This window comes from Pelodiscus sinensis, chromosome 6, assembly GCF_049634645.1.
Source record: "Pelodiscus sinensis isolate JC-2024 chromosome 6, ASM4963464v1, whole genome shotgun sequence".
Lineage (NCBI taxonomy): Eukaryota > Metazoa > Chordata > Testudines > Trionychidae > Pelodiscus > Pelodiscus sinensis.
The window spans coordinates 29,309,991-29,326,691 of NC_134716.1; the positions used below are offsets into that span (position 1 = coordinate 29,309,991).

General features: G+C 42.4%; 1 protein-coding gene across 2 annotated transcripts in view; it reads left to right on the forward strand.

Moving 5' to 3' along the window:
* Positions 1 to 6,217: 6,217 nt before the first annotated feature.
* GLIS3 (GLIS family zinc finger 3) overlaps positions 6,218 to 16,701 on the forward strand; it is a 300,109-nt gene continuing 289,625 nt past the window's right edge. The window contains exon 1 of one of the 2 annotated variants that reach the window (XM_075931641.1): positions 6,218 to 7,123. The gene's annotated coding sequence lies outside the window, so the exon portion shown is untranslated. The remainder of the gene's footprint in view (positions 7,124 to 16,701) is intronic. The other variant, XM_006115134.4, reaches the window with a different exon arrangement.

Here is a 16,701-nt window from a genome sequence, read left to right on the forward strand (position 1 = left end):
TCAGGCTCATAATTTGTCAAGTACTTTATGAGCTTCAAGATGAAAGAGCTGTTAAAATCTGAGGTTTTTTTTCCTTTGTTTTCTAACACAGCTTTCTCTCTCGTGTTGGGTTCTAAATGCACATGTCTTAGCTTTCACTGGCGTGTTATGTTTTGATGACTTCAAAATTGGGCTTGCACGTGAGTAGAGGGGAGAAGAAGCTGGCTTTGTTGATAAAGGAATTTTAGAAATCTTAGAGGTATTTTGAAATAGAGTGGTTGCACTGTAAGAGAGAATGCGGGCCATGCTGATGATTATGTACCAAGACAGACCCATTATAATGGTATTAATTGTTAAATTTGGCAAAATAGATGGAGAATAAAGTAGCCAGTTAACAATCCAAACTCTGTAGCCCTTATTCTGTAATTATTCATAGAAAACTCTCATTGATTTAACATAAGGACTGAGTAAGAGCTACAAGCTTTGGCTACTATTTATAAAACTGAAGAGCAAGATCTTGACCTAAGAACTCACATCTAAGCATGCCCCATTTGTACAAACTAGCTGTTTGACTGTGGTCAGTTTTCAGCTGATCGAGTAAAGATCTCTGATTCCCTTCATTCCTGCCATGCCTTGGTGTTAAACACCTAAGTTTAAAGGAACAGGAAGAGGTCTCTGGTTCAGAGCTGCTGGAGTGATAAACAATAGGGGGAAAGATGCATGGGCGCACATATGCACCTCTCAAGCATTTCAGTCTCTTTCCTGCGGTGACACACAAGACTTGGGGAATGCAACCACAGGATTTTGGAATGGATTTAATTTTATTCCTGGTTACTTGCTATTCCTTGTTTTACATCAGGTGCACTTCAGTCTCTTTTATCATTTCACATTAATGTAAATTGTATAAGTTACATAACTACTAATTGAAACAGAAGGTAAGAACAGAGATAAAATTAAAGAATTAGACTTTTGAATCAGCTAGCAATGTTTCTTGTCAAGGTGCCACAAACACCTGAAAGAATAAGCGAAGTTTCTTTTTCCAGCTTTGAAAGCAGAAAGTTCAAACTTACTCCTGTATTACACTGCAAGACCACCACATAGTTATGAAAAGCCAGCTAAACCCAAGTCATCCATCACATGTATCTCTTACCTGGTCCTCTGATGATGGAGTCATTCTGGTGATGGAGTCATTTTCTCCATTTGCTCTTTTGCCAATTTACCTCTGGCTAAACTGAGCTCTACCCTTTCCAGGGTAACACAGGTAAAAAATAAAAGTCAGCTTGGACAAAAGAATTCCACAAATAATTCACCTTCTCCTCACATTACTACTTACCAGGTGCATCTCCTGAGGGCACAACTCTCCTAGAGGCTAATGTTTGAGAGAGAAATGACAAAGGGTCTACACTAAAAATACCTGGCCTTCTACTCTCTGTTGGGTTACAGCAAGCTGCAACCAAACAGCAGAAGAGAACATTTGAAGAGAGACTTCCTCCTTCCTTCTCATGGAAGCTCTAATCTTTGGTTCTTGAAAGCACTCAGATGCTCTTTTGGCTTTCCCCAAACTCTGCTTCCATGATTAAGGTCATATCCTTCCCCCAGAAAACATTTCAAAGAAAAGCCACAATCATCTCCAAAATAAATGAACTCTCCACTCTGGAATTTTTTCCCCTCTGTTCTCTCAGATCTTTCTCAGAGTCCTTTAGTCATTGCCCCCATCTTCCACATCCTGTCTTGGAGTGACAAATCAGCAGCTACCCCAGCTCTCTTTCTGGTACGAGAGAGAGAGGGATATGCATAGACCCTCTTTCTCACCATGAACTGTGGTAGCAAACAACTCCAGACATCCTTTTTTTTTCTTAGAAGTCTCAGAATTTTTGCTGTCAAGGTCAGGGAAATATGAGACTGGAGTAGAGCTGGTCAAAACATCTCTAATTCCAAACATTTTCAACAACAGAAGGGACAGATTTTTGTGAAAGTTTTGTGGAAAATGGTATTATTTTTTTTGACCAGCTGTGGACTAGAGACCAATTTAAAGGGTCAATGCACCCAGTGACAGCATCTAATTATAATTTCCAGCATGAGGCACCTAACACAAAGATTTTTCTGGATCTAAAAGTCATAACTTGAGAGCATGACCAGGCCCTAAAGCTTGAAGATCTAATTTTCAACAGCCACACAGCATGATTCTGTCTTAGTGAGGCAACTAAATGAGGTCATGGATGTATAATAGATTCTATTTTCATTTCCATTAAAGCAGTCTTATTAGATGTGTTCTCAACAAGGGAGAAAAAATGATGCTTTGGAGAAAATAGATCTGATTTGCTAGACAAGAGCTTAATTTTCTGAAAAGCTCCATTAAGCCATCTTAGGCTCCCAATAAGCGTGTGTAATATCTAATAAACTTAATTATTCAAATAGCATGGCTTCTCCTATAGTAATGTCACATACACTATGTATTGGCATTAAACTGGGCCTGACTGACTATATGGTTGGCTGTTCAGCAAAGCATTCTGGATGGCTGTGTCTACACTGGCAATTTATTCCGGAAAATCAGCCGCTTTTCCAGAAAAACTTGCCAGCTGTCTACACTGGCCGCTTGAATTTCCGGAAAAGCACTGACGATCTAATGTAAAATCATCAGTGCTTTTACGGAAAAACTATGCTGCTCCCGTTCGGGCAAAAGTCTTTTTCCGGAAAACTGTTCCAGAAAAGGGCCAGTGTAGACAGCACAGTAGTGTTTTCCGCAAAATAGCCCCGATCGCGAAAATGATGATCGGGGCTTTTTTGCGGAAAAGCACGTCTAGATTGGCCACGGATGCTTTTCTGGAAAAAGTGCTTTTCCAGAAAAGCGTCCTGCCAATCTAGACGCGCTTTTCCGAAAATGCTTTTAACGGAAAACTTTTCCGTTAAAAGCATTTCCGGAAAATCATGCCAGTGTAGACGTAGCCGATATGTTTACCTGTCGATGTGCTAACATGTCTAATCTGGTAATTTTTAACTAATTTAAATGGCTTGCATAATATATAGGAAATTTAGGCCAAACTTTGGATGTGATGTGGAATAGTAACACATTCCATCTTGCTTCAAATAAGATCGCAGTCTCTTTGGGGCAGGCACCATCTCTTCGTATGTCTTTATACCGTGTGTATCACAATGAGGCCTCAATCCTTGATTATGCATTTGTGTGCTACCATAGTGCAAGTAGTAAATCATAGTGTTTGAAAACCCACTTACAGTAGAGCTAATAGGCTTCATGTCAGCATCTCTGAAAATTGGGGCCTGTTGAATCATTGGTTTAAAACAGTGATGCTTTATTTTCATTACATGGAGACACTAAAACAGACAGCTTTTCAGGGAAGTCAGATTTAGTTCTTGACAGTTGTCAGTGTTTTTTAAGCTGATGCTCTGTCACTGAGGTTTTACACCATACACCTTATTGCTCAGAATGTTTGTTCTATTGCTTTTGTAGATTTAAGTCATAAATGTACAGTGCTCAGACCTTATCTGGCAAATATCCTTATTAATAAAAGTTAGTTCATTGTATAAATCTATAATAAACACATTTGCACTGGCTCTAATGTAAATGCAGGAGAAGATCTCATTAATTCTTAGTGATGGAATCTAATAATATAACTTAATGGAAAATTCTGGCATATGGTATCAATAAAAATATAGTCAACACAGTAGATTACTGTGAAAGTGTTTTTTTTTGTTTTGTTTTGTTTTGTTTTGTTTTTTAAGGCCAACAAGTAAGTTCTCCTTACATAAGCTATAAATGTTCCTTGAATTGTTTGTGATTTTAATGTGGTTTTGAAGTGAAGCATATCTTACAAATACTTTCTGCATAAAACCACAAATATACTACATCGTGGCTACTCATAGATTTAATCCATTCACTGCTGAAACATCCATACACATAGCAATAAATAGACTGGATAACAATGTAAATGTATGGGAACTATTGATGCATTAATATCTTGAGTTATTTGCATACACCAAGGAAACTTTAAAGAAAATAGCATGGAAAAGTACATCCTCCTTTTGTATATTTCCAGACTTCCTTTAATATACAGAAGTAAAATGAGGCCAGGCTAATAGCAAAAGAGAGTTGGCTCTAATGAGGACTCACTAGCCATAGGCTCAAGACTGGATGAAGGAAACTGTGTCCTACGCACAGCATGAAATAAGGATGGAGCTTCTATTGGGGACCTCTTCTTATGCTAAGACTCTGCCTCACATTTGCAATGATCTCTCCTCCCTCCCAGACAGACAGGGGCAAATACCTGCTGCTTCCCCTTCCAGGAGCAACCAGGTGAGGAACAGGGCAGCTCTTTGCCATTCAGAGGGGCAGGGGCAACAGCAGTTGGGGGCATACTTGCTTAAGTCAGTGAGCTGGGCCTGCTTGTAGTCTTCTGTTACCTACAACATTCTGTGTTTGGGTAGTGTAGGCAGTGCTTCTAGAGGACTGGATCTTGATAACAGTCACTGAGATAATATGGGGTAATTCACTTCTCTCCGAATTACTGTTTCATGCTCTCAGCATACTTAAACAGGATTACATTGGTTACACAATAGTCACATTTTCTTCACAATCATGAGGATTTTTTTTTAATTTCAACAGAAACAGAAGTTCTGTTATTATGTGATCCAAGGAGCTGAGTTCCAACATGCAGGTGTGTTCCATCCCTGGAGGTGTGCTTTACCCTTCCCTGCTCAGACAACTCACCTCTGTGATAGGTAAAATGTCAGAAGAAAAAATGGTATTTTTCATTTTTTAAACCTTATTTTTCACATTGCCATATAATACTCTCTATATGTAATAGTCCTTTCCTGGGTGTCGGTGAAGAGTAAAAAATATTGTGAGACCAGTCATGAAAATCTAACAGAATTGACCAAAAGTCTGTAAATAGAGGAGGTTTAAATATCAGTACTCCAGTGATAATATAAGGTGATGTGTGCTACTACTTGTATGGACTGCACTCGAGACACTTGCAGTAAAAAGTATGCATGACTTCCTGTGGGGCAAGCCCCAGAAGAAGACAGACACTGACTCAGTGTAAATTAATTATTTCAGATGAAAGACTATCCAGATACTAATGTGTGTTAACATCACCCACCCCAATTCCATCTCCTAAGAGAATGAGTGGCAGAGTAACCCAAAGGGAAGTGAACTTGACCTTTCTGTGCACAACTATTCTTGGTTATCAGGAGAGTCAGTCTCCCCTCATATAGTCACAGCCGGTGGGAGTTGCTAAAGGACTCTTCCATAGTTATTAAAAGATGGAAAAGGGGGCTAGATTCAGGAGTGCTGGCAAAAGAGACTGAACTTTCTTTCCTAGTCTCACTTGCATCAAAGTTATAAACAGGTAATATCCTCATCAGGTGATATCCTTATTCACTAACTCCAGTGGCTACATTGTTTTTCTTAAAACTTCTGTTCTAAAGACAGAAGTTTGGAATGTTAGAAGTATCCCTGATGGAGCAGTGGGCAATGTGCTGCTGGTGATAAATTTAGTGGGCATAGTGCATAGGAAGAGGTCACAGGCACATTGCAAATTATCACATGGCTTTACAGTTCTTTGCACATTAGTGGGCTTCATTCATCCCTGTAGGTGCAGAATTTACAACCTCCACTGTCTGCGGAGGCAGCTGCATACACAACACCACAGCTACTCTTTCCTGGGGATTCAATTTACAGCAGATCCCATCACTGAGAATACATGATGGTTCTGCTCTGATGTACTGCTCCCAAACTCCCAGCAAGCTGATTTTATGCTTCTCTAAGGAATGACCCATACTGGAATAAAGACCATTTTTAAAAAAAATTAGCTAGCAGACAAAGATCAGACAAATTTAACAGGTGTTAGCAGCGGTATTCATGCTGATGTGTTAGTATGCCTCTTATCCTGACATAGGCAGGTCCTAATACAGACTGTTACAACACCTCTCCCAGGTGTGTTTCATCCACTTCCTAAACTGTGCTTGCCTGATTTGCCTTGCACAGTACCAGCCTCCTGGTTCCATTGGCTAACCCTAGGGTGAATCAAATACTGTGTAATTGTGGGTATGCAGTATAATAGGAAGAGGATTTGATCCAGTACCTTGGTTCCATTGAGAATCTGAACCAGAATCTAATTTTACAGCTGGATTTAGATTTTTAATGGATTGAACCATAATCCTGGGCAAATACCCCTAAACTCTTTGGGGCAGGGTGGTCTGAAATCCAGCCAGGGTATTAATCTGGCCCTTTCGGTGGGATGTACTGGGCTTTCGATGGTCTCTCTGTGTTTCCAGAATCAGGAAGCGGCACAGGCAGATTCTATGGAAACTGATCCAGCCTTATTCACACCAAATCAAGTACAACTATGAAGAATGCCCAGGAAGGCAGGGAAGTGTCACCAGCCTGTCAGTCGCCTAGTTTCTCTTTCCCAACCTCCCTCTCTGTGTGTGAGTCAGAGTGAGTGCTGAGGGGGAGAGAGACACTCTGCCTTTGAATTAGCCAACTGGCTGACCAGGAGTTACCCGCCCCTTTGCCCCCTCCCTCCCTCGGCTCTGGCACTCGGGAGACTGCTGGCTGGCGGCCCTTAAGCATTCACCCCCCCTCCCCCGCCTCCTTCCCTGCACTGCAGTCCCTCTGTCCACACAGCACTGATACAACCAGCGGAGAGCACGGGCAGCCCAATTCCTGCGCTGGCAGCAGCCTGGACCCCCCTCCTCCCCAAACAAGTCTGGAGAGACAACACTTCCCTCCTCCCAGGAACAATATGACAGCAGTGAGCTAGCAAGGTCGCCAAACAAGTCAACTTCATCTTCCTCAGCCTCTCCTACGGGCACTGACTGCGGGACACGGCAGTGAGAGGCGAGCCCTCGAGTTTGGTCAACCCAGATTTCCCAAGAGAAAAGAGAAAGCTCCTCTCCCCAGCCCTCGCTTGGCATGTCTCTTCCCGAGCCCTGATGGAAACTGTTCCTGCTCAAGTGGAGGACAGCCTCTCTCAAGTGTGTTTGAAGGGAACCAGAGTTGCTTTTCTTTCTTCAGCTCTCTCCTTGCAAGTGCTGGCTGTCATTCTTGCCTAGAGGAGAGAGGGGCTCTGCCTGGAGAAGGAATATGCACCTTGGGCTTTGTTGTGGAAAACCTGGTTACCTGGTAAGTGGATGCTGCCATAGGAACTTTGCTTGCAGGCGCACGCACACAAAAGTAAAAGCTGATCTAACCATCAAACCAAGCTAAAGAGCCTCACGTTAGCCAAAACACCACGGCGGCAGCAGCAGCAGCAATCCTGTGGAGTCTAAACTGTTTTGTATACACACTCTCCCCCTCCCCTGCTTCGGGGGAAATGTATTTAAGAGGGGGAAGGTAGAGTGCGCTTTACTTGATCAGCTGAGCGGGGAACAGAGTCCAACTTCCCACAGGGATTCTGAAATGTAGCCCATGGCTGTATGTATAGAACGACAAGGTGTAACAACCAAAGGGGCTGTGCTTTAATCTGACCACGGCTGGGTGTGAGATTTACTTGCAGGAGGGGCGAGGGGTTAATTGACAAGAGGTGAGGCTCGTGCGATCTTACGGACAACGCAAAAGCTTGGTAGTTTGTCAACGACTGTAGTAACTAGTGTAAACTTTCGACCTAAGGGGACTTAAGAGAAGAATAGGAAAGGGGTGAATGAATGACGCGAGGAATGCTGTCTCATAAGTACTGTGGACGTATATGCAGGCAATTCAGTCTTCATTATTTGTTGTTTATTTTAAGTGTAGCCGTGATAGAGCTTCATTGCTTTATACAGAGAGCGGGCGTGTGTAAATGTTGGAGTTGGTGTATGTACACACACCCAGCAATTATATGTAAGACCCTTCAACGCTCTGTTTTTGTCAGCTCTCCAGCAAACACATGCTTTTACATTTTGTGCGTGTCTAGTGTCAGATACCGTTCACATGTCTCACTCCCGCTGTACGGGACTTGATCCTGGTTCTCGGCTCCAGTCCTGTGAATTATCCGGTGTTTTTCTGCGAGCCGCCTTTGGAAACCATGAGTCTGCAGCTCTTTTCTCAGGCTTTCCACGGTGTGTTTGTTTGTTTGTTTGAAATCCTGTGGTGAGGTTACTTCGAAGTTACTCACTGTCTGCTCTTGAGCTGGAGAAAGAGCGATGTCTGGAAAGTTGGAACAGGTATTCTCTGACTCCGGGAGATTTGTCATCCTGCTGATGATTAAGCCGAGACTTAATTCCTCGAGGAGGAAATGAAGGACTTTGCAAAGGAAATGACCGTGGGATGCTGTCCCCTGAGTGTGTGTTGCAGCCAGAAAGTAGAGTAAATCGCTTCGTTGAAAGCCGGGCTGGCTGCAGCGAGGCACATGTCTCCTCTTTCCCCTTAGGCAGCTGACTTTTTTTCTCTCTGCTCTCCTGAACAGCCGTATTCACAGCAGCGCGGAGAGGAGAGGAGGGCTCGCAGCACCTCGGGTCTGCGTAGCCGTGGGCAGCGGCGTGAAATCCACCTGAGCGGTCCAGTCCGTTTCCCCTCCTTTCCGCCAGCCTCAGAGGCAAGTTGAAGGCTGAGCCCTGGTAGCTAGTTCCCGGGCGCAGCAGCCAGCGGTGCTAAGGAGCCGCATCCCTGCTTGGAAAGTCTCGGGAGGGGAGAGCTGAGAATAGTGTCCCGGCACCCAGCCAGGGAAGCTGAGGGAAGAGCCCTTCTCCTCCAGCAGGGGGCAGTGGAATGGGAGAAGCAGGTGAGCTGGGAGCTCCAATGGAGTCCAGCTTGAGGAGTGCTCCCACTCCAGGAGAGAGGAGTGGAAGAGGGTAAGGGTCTCACTGCAGCTAGGTTTGGTGCTGGTATTTCAGCTGCAAATCACAGACAAGGGGTGAGGAGCCCCACCCGGCACACCATTGCGCCAATGATTTTAGGAAAGGGGCTGCAGGTGGTCAAAATAAAGGGATGAGTTTCAGTGGGAGCTTTTTTTTCCGAAAGCCCTCCTGAAATAGTGTTAAAATCTTACAAATCTTCTCCCACCTCTCCTTAGTTCTGCCAAGTTTGGTCCCTTCCACCTGCAGATACTTTGTGGTGTCTCTCCAGAGGATAAAAATCTCCCCCCCTGGAAAAACAAAACAAAACAACAGCCCTGCATTTTCTGTAGTACAAATGCAGCCACCAGTGTCACTCACACCAAAGACAGACCACACAGCTATTTAATGCTCACTAAAGTGACAACTTAATCTTCAGCCTTTTTGTGTCACTTGGTAATTACAATTTAGCAAAGTTTAACAAATAGAAATTTCAGTTCCAGGCTTCCACTGGATTTTTTTCTTTCTTCTTCTCCGAGAAACCAAGATACTTTCTGACCCCGTTGGTATTGTTAACTCTTTAATTCAAAGCTTTGGAAAGAGAAGGTGTTGGAGAGTGTATTTCCACAGCTTGATTTTTTCTTGGCATTTCTCACCTTTCATTAGCCACAGAGGGCGATCTAGAGTAGAGGGACACCAATGGTGCCTATGTTTCTATCACCCTGTCATCTAAGCCTGTTGTGAGTAGGTGTAGATAATATGGTGGCAAACATATATACAGTTGTAGTTGTTCTTCTTTCTGCACTAGAGCTCACCTTGGCTAGCTATGGAGGTTGGCAATGGAAGATTGGGGGTTTGGGAGGCTAGTGTAGAGAAGCTAATGGGACTGTGAATGCGGAGTATAGACTTTTCACAAGACTGTGGATTTGCAAGACTGGGTCTGTGGCTGTCGGCCTCTCCCTGATCAGTGAGCCACAGTCTCCTTGCTGTAAGTGCGTTTGCTATTAGGTATCAGAGATAGTTCTACTTAAAAGAACCTGACTTGATAAAGTTTTCAATATGTGCTCTAATGTGAAAAGTGCTTTAGAGAATACTCTCTGTGGGCATGTGTACTTTCCTCAGTACTTTGTTTTCAGGCCTAGCCTTAGGGCAAGGTGAGCAAGGAGGATTTTCTTTGGCCCTGCACCTTCAGGGTCCGCGCTGCCTGGCGCCCATCCACCTGGCTGCTTGCTCACTGCTCTGGTTGTGAGCTGCCCAGCCATGTGGTGCAGCCAACCACAACAGCCACCTTGAGACCTCCAAACTCTTCGGCTGGGCCTGTTTGTTTTATTTTCATGTAATGATTGTCATGTTAGATGGAGTCTGAAAGTTAGGAGGCTGGACTTTATTCTTAGATACATGAGCCTAAATTTACTTCAGATATAGTCACTGAGTAATTTCAGATTCATACTGGTGAGAATTCTGCTCAAGATGGTTTAAAATAATTTTTATTCAGATTAATACTTACAAGAATTAACAGGGTTTAAAAGTCACCCATAATGGGTAAATTCCAACTATTTAAGAAGGGAAAAATGTGGATTTCAGCCTTTGAGTGACTTACTAACAATACAACTGTGTGATCCTTAAACGATAGCCAAACCTCTAGAACGGGCTTTATCCTGTTCTCCTATTCATTGCACACGTTCTCATATGTTAAGGAAAACCAGATTCTACGTTTGGGCCTACTCTAGGTTAAATCTTGTCCCCATAGCATCATCTGTGATACTGAAACTGCAGGACCTTGTGAGACCCACTTGGACTCTGCAGCTTCTGATGCTTCAGAGGAGGAAAGCAAATACTGGATGCAGCCCTGTTGCACTTACTGGCATCCAATCCCTGTCCTTCTCTGGATGAGTCCAGGATTCCTCCTAAGTGACTCATCAGGCCTTTGAAATGTTGCAGAGTTGGTACCCTTCTCCACATCATCTCCATGGGGGGTAATGTGTATGGGTTTCTGACTGACTGATGGCTATGAAAGACTGAATGGGGCCATATTAGTTGGATAGTGATAGAAATGTAGCCGTGTTAGTCTGGGGTAGTTGAAGCAAAATGCAGGACAATGTAGCACTTTAAAGACTAACAAGATGGTTTATTAGATGATGAGCTTTCGTGGGCCAGACCCACTTGATCTGAGGAAGTGGGTCTGGCCCACGAAAGCTCATCATCTAATAAACCATCTTGTTAGTCTTTAAAGTGCTACATTGTCCTGCATTTTGCTTCATATTAGTTGGAGACCTCCTATAGTGACAACTTCAAGCTAACATGGGCAATCAGGAAGGAAGCAGGGAGAACTGTAGGGCGAAGAACAGTATTATTGTCAGAGGGGGAGCTTTGCGAACCAGTTTGAGTGGCCATCAGTTAACCCCTTCAAACCCTGCACCCAAACATAAGCAAGTGTGTTGATTTTTTTTCAACCACTTGTGCAGAAAAGCTTGTAGGGAGTTTGTGAGTGGTGGTGAGGAGGGTGCTGGAAGGCTGCATTTCTACCAGGGTCGCATTTTATAAAGTAGTTGTGTTATCTGAGGTATATGGTGGTGGTTCTAGTAGTGAGGTGTGTGTCTCTGGATGGAGAAATAGAGAATAGGGACTGTTAGATGCTTTCACTTCTAATCTTCTTGCCTTTGTGGCTTTGTGCTAGGTATGTTATGTACAGAGCAATATGTAGAGAACCATCATGTAGTGGTTTTGTATATTAATGTTTTTGTCAAGAAATCTTTGGCTAATAATAAATATTATCCTTGATGAGACACAATGCAAAAATGCATAAAATAAAATTAAAAGTTTGAATATTTCCACAGAAAAGACACTTGGAAAGAATCAGTCTTTTTTCTGCGTATCTTCCAAACAATGAATGAGCTTATCTAGAGCCTTCCATTCTGAGGCTCCTGTGATACAGGATCACTGTTTCATTAACTATAAATGTTCAGTATTTCTGATTATTTAAGTTTGACCCATAAAATGTTATTGACATATTCTCTAAACAAGTCTTGCACTTCTCATTCAAGCAAAACTACAATTCACTTGATTAGGAATTTTTTTTTCTGAATAGGCATTATAGGATCAAATTGTACATTGAGATTTCCAGACACTCAGACTGGTTTAACTACTTCTATTGCAGTCCAGTAGCTTTATCTTCCGACAGGACTACCCTCAATGTATTATACACTATTTATGCATACCATACTAGGGACACAAATATTTGTGAACTCATCTTTTGTTTCCCTTTATGAAGGAATTGATTCAGTTTTTCCAGGCCTGCAGCTTGAATTTAACTCATACTGTGTGGTTTACTGAGAGTAGACTCATGAGTCAGACATGTGGATTTTGAGTAACTGTTGTCATGTTTTTAGTAACAATGATGTCAGTTAAGTAAAATACAGTTTTAAAAAGTGGGCCTAATCATGCTTCTGAAGACGTCAGTGGGAGCAAGAATGGACCCAAGAACGAACTTTACTCATTTTTTAAATGTTATTTTAAAACTATAAACAAAATAAAGTGCTCATGTTTATATCACATATCTGAGGTTATAGTAGGGCAAACTCTGTCCAATAAATGAATATAATCTTAGGATAGTTTTCATTTTATTGGTAATATTTTTATGTTTCTAAATTTTTATATTACATTTATACACTTGTATTTACATGTTTCATATATAATTTTGTTTTCAGTGACTTCTTTGATACAGTATACTTGTATTTTCCATGATTAATACAGTTAGATTTTTTTAAAGGACTATGTTGGGACTGGTTATGAGTCAGATTCAACAGCCGATAATATTTAGCAAAACATTTACACATGCACTTAACTTTCAGCATGTGCTTAAGTCCCATTGACTGGTAGTTAATCACATGTTTTATAGTGCTTTGCTGAGTGGGAATGGTCTTAAGCACACATTACAATATTTGCTTGAATTAGTGCCTGCGTGAGTAATCTGCTTGACTGAAACATCATGGAATGATAAAAACCAGTGGGATATTGTAATACTTGGCTATCTATCTGGAGGGACACACTAAAATGTAGAAGAAGAAGGGTAACAATATAAACACACACACACACAATTCCATAGTGTGTGTGTATAACAGAATTTCATAGAATTTTTCTGATAATATTTCTAAGTGGTAAAGACCATTCAGTAGAATGTATAGGGATACAAAACTGAATCCGCATATACATATTATCCGGGCTATGCAGTCATAGAAATGTAGGGACCTTGAGAAGTCATCAAACACAACCTCCTGTACTGAGGCAGGACCAAGTAATTCTAGACCATCCCTCACAGGTGTTTGTCCTACCTGTTCTTAAGAACCTCCAATGATGGGGATTCCACCGCTTTGCTTAAAACCCTGTTTCAAAAAAAGTTAACCTTTTAAACAGTTTAATTGCAATTGTTTAACTGGCTAACCAGGCCGCAGTTGAGATCCGGCCTGCCTGCTGGGCGGGGTTTCCACCAACCCTGCCTTCCACGGGTAGGCGCTTCTCCAGCTGGTTGGGTGGGGTCCCACCATGCTGCAGGCGGGGACCACTCCTGCAGCATAGCTGGTTAACATGATAAGCATGCTGGCAAGGCTAATGCTTACTGGATAACTGGTAGAGATGTAAAAAATCGGTTATAAAGGTAATCATGTAACTGCAAAAAATCTTAGCAGTTACACTGCTGCAGGCTGTGCAGTATAAAGCTTAAATAAGGTTTATACTGCAGAACCTGCAGTGAAGCCTCCCTGGAAGCAGAGCCACTGCTGATCCTGCTCCAGGGGATGAGGCTTTGCTGCCACAGTGAAGTTGCCTACTCAGGAGCCAGGCCAGCAGGGGTGCCGGCCCAGCTTCCAGGAAGGCTTCACTGTGGCCTATGCCACTGGCTCTTTGGGAGCGAAGTGACAGTTCATGTTGGCCCCGCTCGTGCAGAGCTGGCTGCTGGTCAGAGCTTAATTGATAACATAAACCAATAAGCATCGGCTAACATCTTTAGTAACTGGTTAACCTCTTACATCCCTGTTCCAGAGCTTGGCTCTAGGGTGCCAGGTGTCCGGTTTTGAGCTGGACAGTCCAGTATTTGAGCTTTCTGTTCGGGAAACAAACTGAGAAAAATTAAATGTCCGGTATTTTCTGAATAAGACGTAATGTATATTGTGATGTAATGTCAAGTGTGTCTGGTATTTTTGTTGAAACCATTTGGCAACCCTACTTGGCTACCTTTTTAGATAGATATTAGGAAAAGCTTTCTAAATTTAATCTCTCTTGTTGCAGATTAAACCCATTACTTCTTGTCCTGCCTTCAGTGAATATGGAGAACTGCTGATCACTGTCCTCTTTTTAACAGCCCTTACCATATTTGAAGACAGTTATCAGCCCTCCCCCATCTTCTTTTTTCATGAATAAATATGCTCAGGTTTTTTTTATCCTTTCCTCAGAGGCTTCCTGATCAGAAGAGGGATAACAGTTCACAATCATGCTGGAAGGGCATAACAAGTGGGGTTTCTCAGGGGTCTGTTTTGGGACCGGTTCTGTTCAATATCTTCATCAGCGATTTAGATGAAGGCATAGAGAGTATGATTATTAAGTTTGCAGATGACACCAAGCTGGGAGGGATTGCAAGTACTTTGGAGGATAGGGTTATAATTCAAAATGATCTGGACATACTGGAGAAATGGTCTGAGGAAAATGGGATGAAGTTTAATAAGGACAAATGCAAAGTACTCTCCTTAGGAAGGAACAGTCAGTTTCACACATACAGAATGGAAAGTGACTGTCTAGGAAGGAAAAACTTAAAAAATAACAAATAGTCTAGGAGCACCTTAAAGACTAACAAAACATGTACATGGTGGTATGCGCTTTCGTGGGCACAACCCACTTCTTCAGATGAGAGGAGTGTAGAAGTCCAGATCCAAGAATAAATAAGAGGGGGAGGGGGAAAAAGTTAAAAAAAAAAAAAAAAGAGGGGAAGAAAAAAGAGACAGTGAATAGATAAGCTTCAGAGGTATAGCCGAGTTAGTCTGTAACAGGAAAAACTAAAAAAACAAAAAATAGTCTAGTAGCAGCTTCAAGACTAAATAGTTACAAGAGGTTGATAAGAACCATTAGCACCTTCATTGTTTGTTTGTTTGGTTAAGTCATTAATGTGGAAGATAATGTGCGAGCCATCTGATATCGGTTCATATGATTTGCATAAGAATTAAACTTGTAAATGAAGTTAAGTTCCAACCCTTCTATGTGCATTTGGCTTGTGGAATTGGTCTGAAACAAAACGGTGACTTGGAGATCCATTAAAGAATGTCCAGGAAGATTAAAGTGTTCTCCAACAGGATTTTGCCCTTTCGGATATCTGATTTGTGTCCATTAATTCTTTCCTGCAGAGACTGTCTAGTTTGGCCAATATTCATGGTAGAGGGGCATTGCTGACATTTGATGGCATAGATCAGGTTAGTGGATGTGCAGTTAAATGAGCCTCTGATTTGGTGGCTGATATGGTTGGGTCCAGTGATGAAATCACTTGTGTGGGCAGAGTTGGTACCGGGGCTGATTGGTGGGTTCCTGGATAATTATGATGGCGGTATGTTGTGTGCTTACTGGAAATAATTCGTTTGAGGTTAGGGGCATTTTCTGTAAGTGAGAACTGGCCTTTCCCCCCCAAGTCCTCTGAGAGTGAGGGGTCGTGTTCCAGGATAGGTATTAGACTGTTAATAATGTGTTGGAGGGGTTCAAGTTGTGGACTATAGGTGATGACAAGTGGAATTCTGTTGTTTTATCTTTTGGGCCTGTCTTGAAGTAGTTCATGTCTGGGTACTTTTTTTGGCTCTGTCGATCTATTTTTTTCACTTCTCCATGTGTGTATTTCAGTTTTAAGAATGCTCTATATAGCTCTTCTAGGTGTTTGTCTCTGTCTGTGGGATTGAAGCAAATCCAGTTGTATCGTAGGGCTTGGTGTATACAATAGATTGAAAAATGTGTCTGGAATGGAAGCTGGAGGCATGAAAGTAAGTGTAGCGGTCGGTAGGTTTCCGGTATAGGATGGTGGAAATTTGTCCATCATTTAATTGTACTATAGTGTCAAGGAAGTGGATTTCTCGTGTAGACTGATCCAGGCTGAGGTTGATGATGGGTGGAAGTTTTTAAAGTCCCTGTGAACTTCTTCAAGGGTCTCTTTCCCGTGGGTCCATATGATGAAGATGTCATCAGTGTAGTGTAAGTAGAGTAAGGTTGCTAGGGGGCAAGAGCTGACAAAACATTCATGGTCGGCCATAAAGATGTTGGCATATTGTGTTGCCATGCGGGTGCCATGGCTGTGCTGCTAACTTGAAGAATTGGAAGTTGTTCTGTGAGGACAAAGTCACAGAGCTCTGTAACTAGGTGTGCAGTGCTATGGTATTCCTAATAGCCTGTACTTCATCTTCATGTGGAATGCTGGTGTAAAGAGCTTCTACATTCATGGTGGCCAGGATGGCATTTTCAGATAGATTACTGATGTTTTGTAGTTTCCTCAGGAAGTCGGTGGTGTCATGAAGGAAGCTGGTAGCATAGGGTCTGAGGAGAGAGTCAATATAGCCAGATAATCCTGTAGTAAGTGTGCCAATGTTTAGTTTTTCCTGTTACAGACTAACTCGGCTACACCTCTGAAGCTTATTTACTCATTGTCTCTCTTTTTTTTCCCTCCCTCCTCTTTTTTCTTCTTTATTTCCTTCCCCCTTCCCCCCCACCCCCACCTCCCTCCTTCCCTTGTTTATTCTTGGATCTGGACTGCTACAGTCCTGTCACTTGAAGAAGTGGGTTGTGCCCACGAAAGCTCATGATACCATCTACATGTTTTGTTAGTCTTTAAGGGACTACTAGATTATTCGTGGGGTTTTTAAAGTTTTTCTTGTTACATACTAATTTAGCTACCCCTCTGAAGCTTTTGTCTAGGAAGGAGTACGGCAG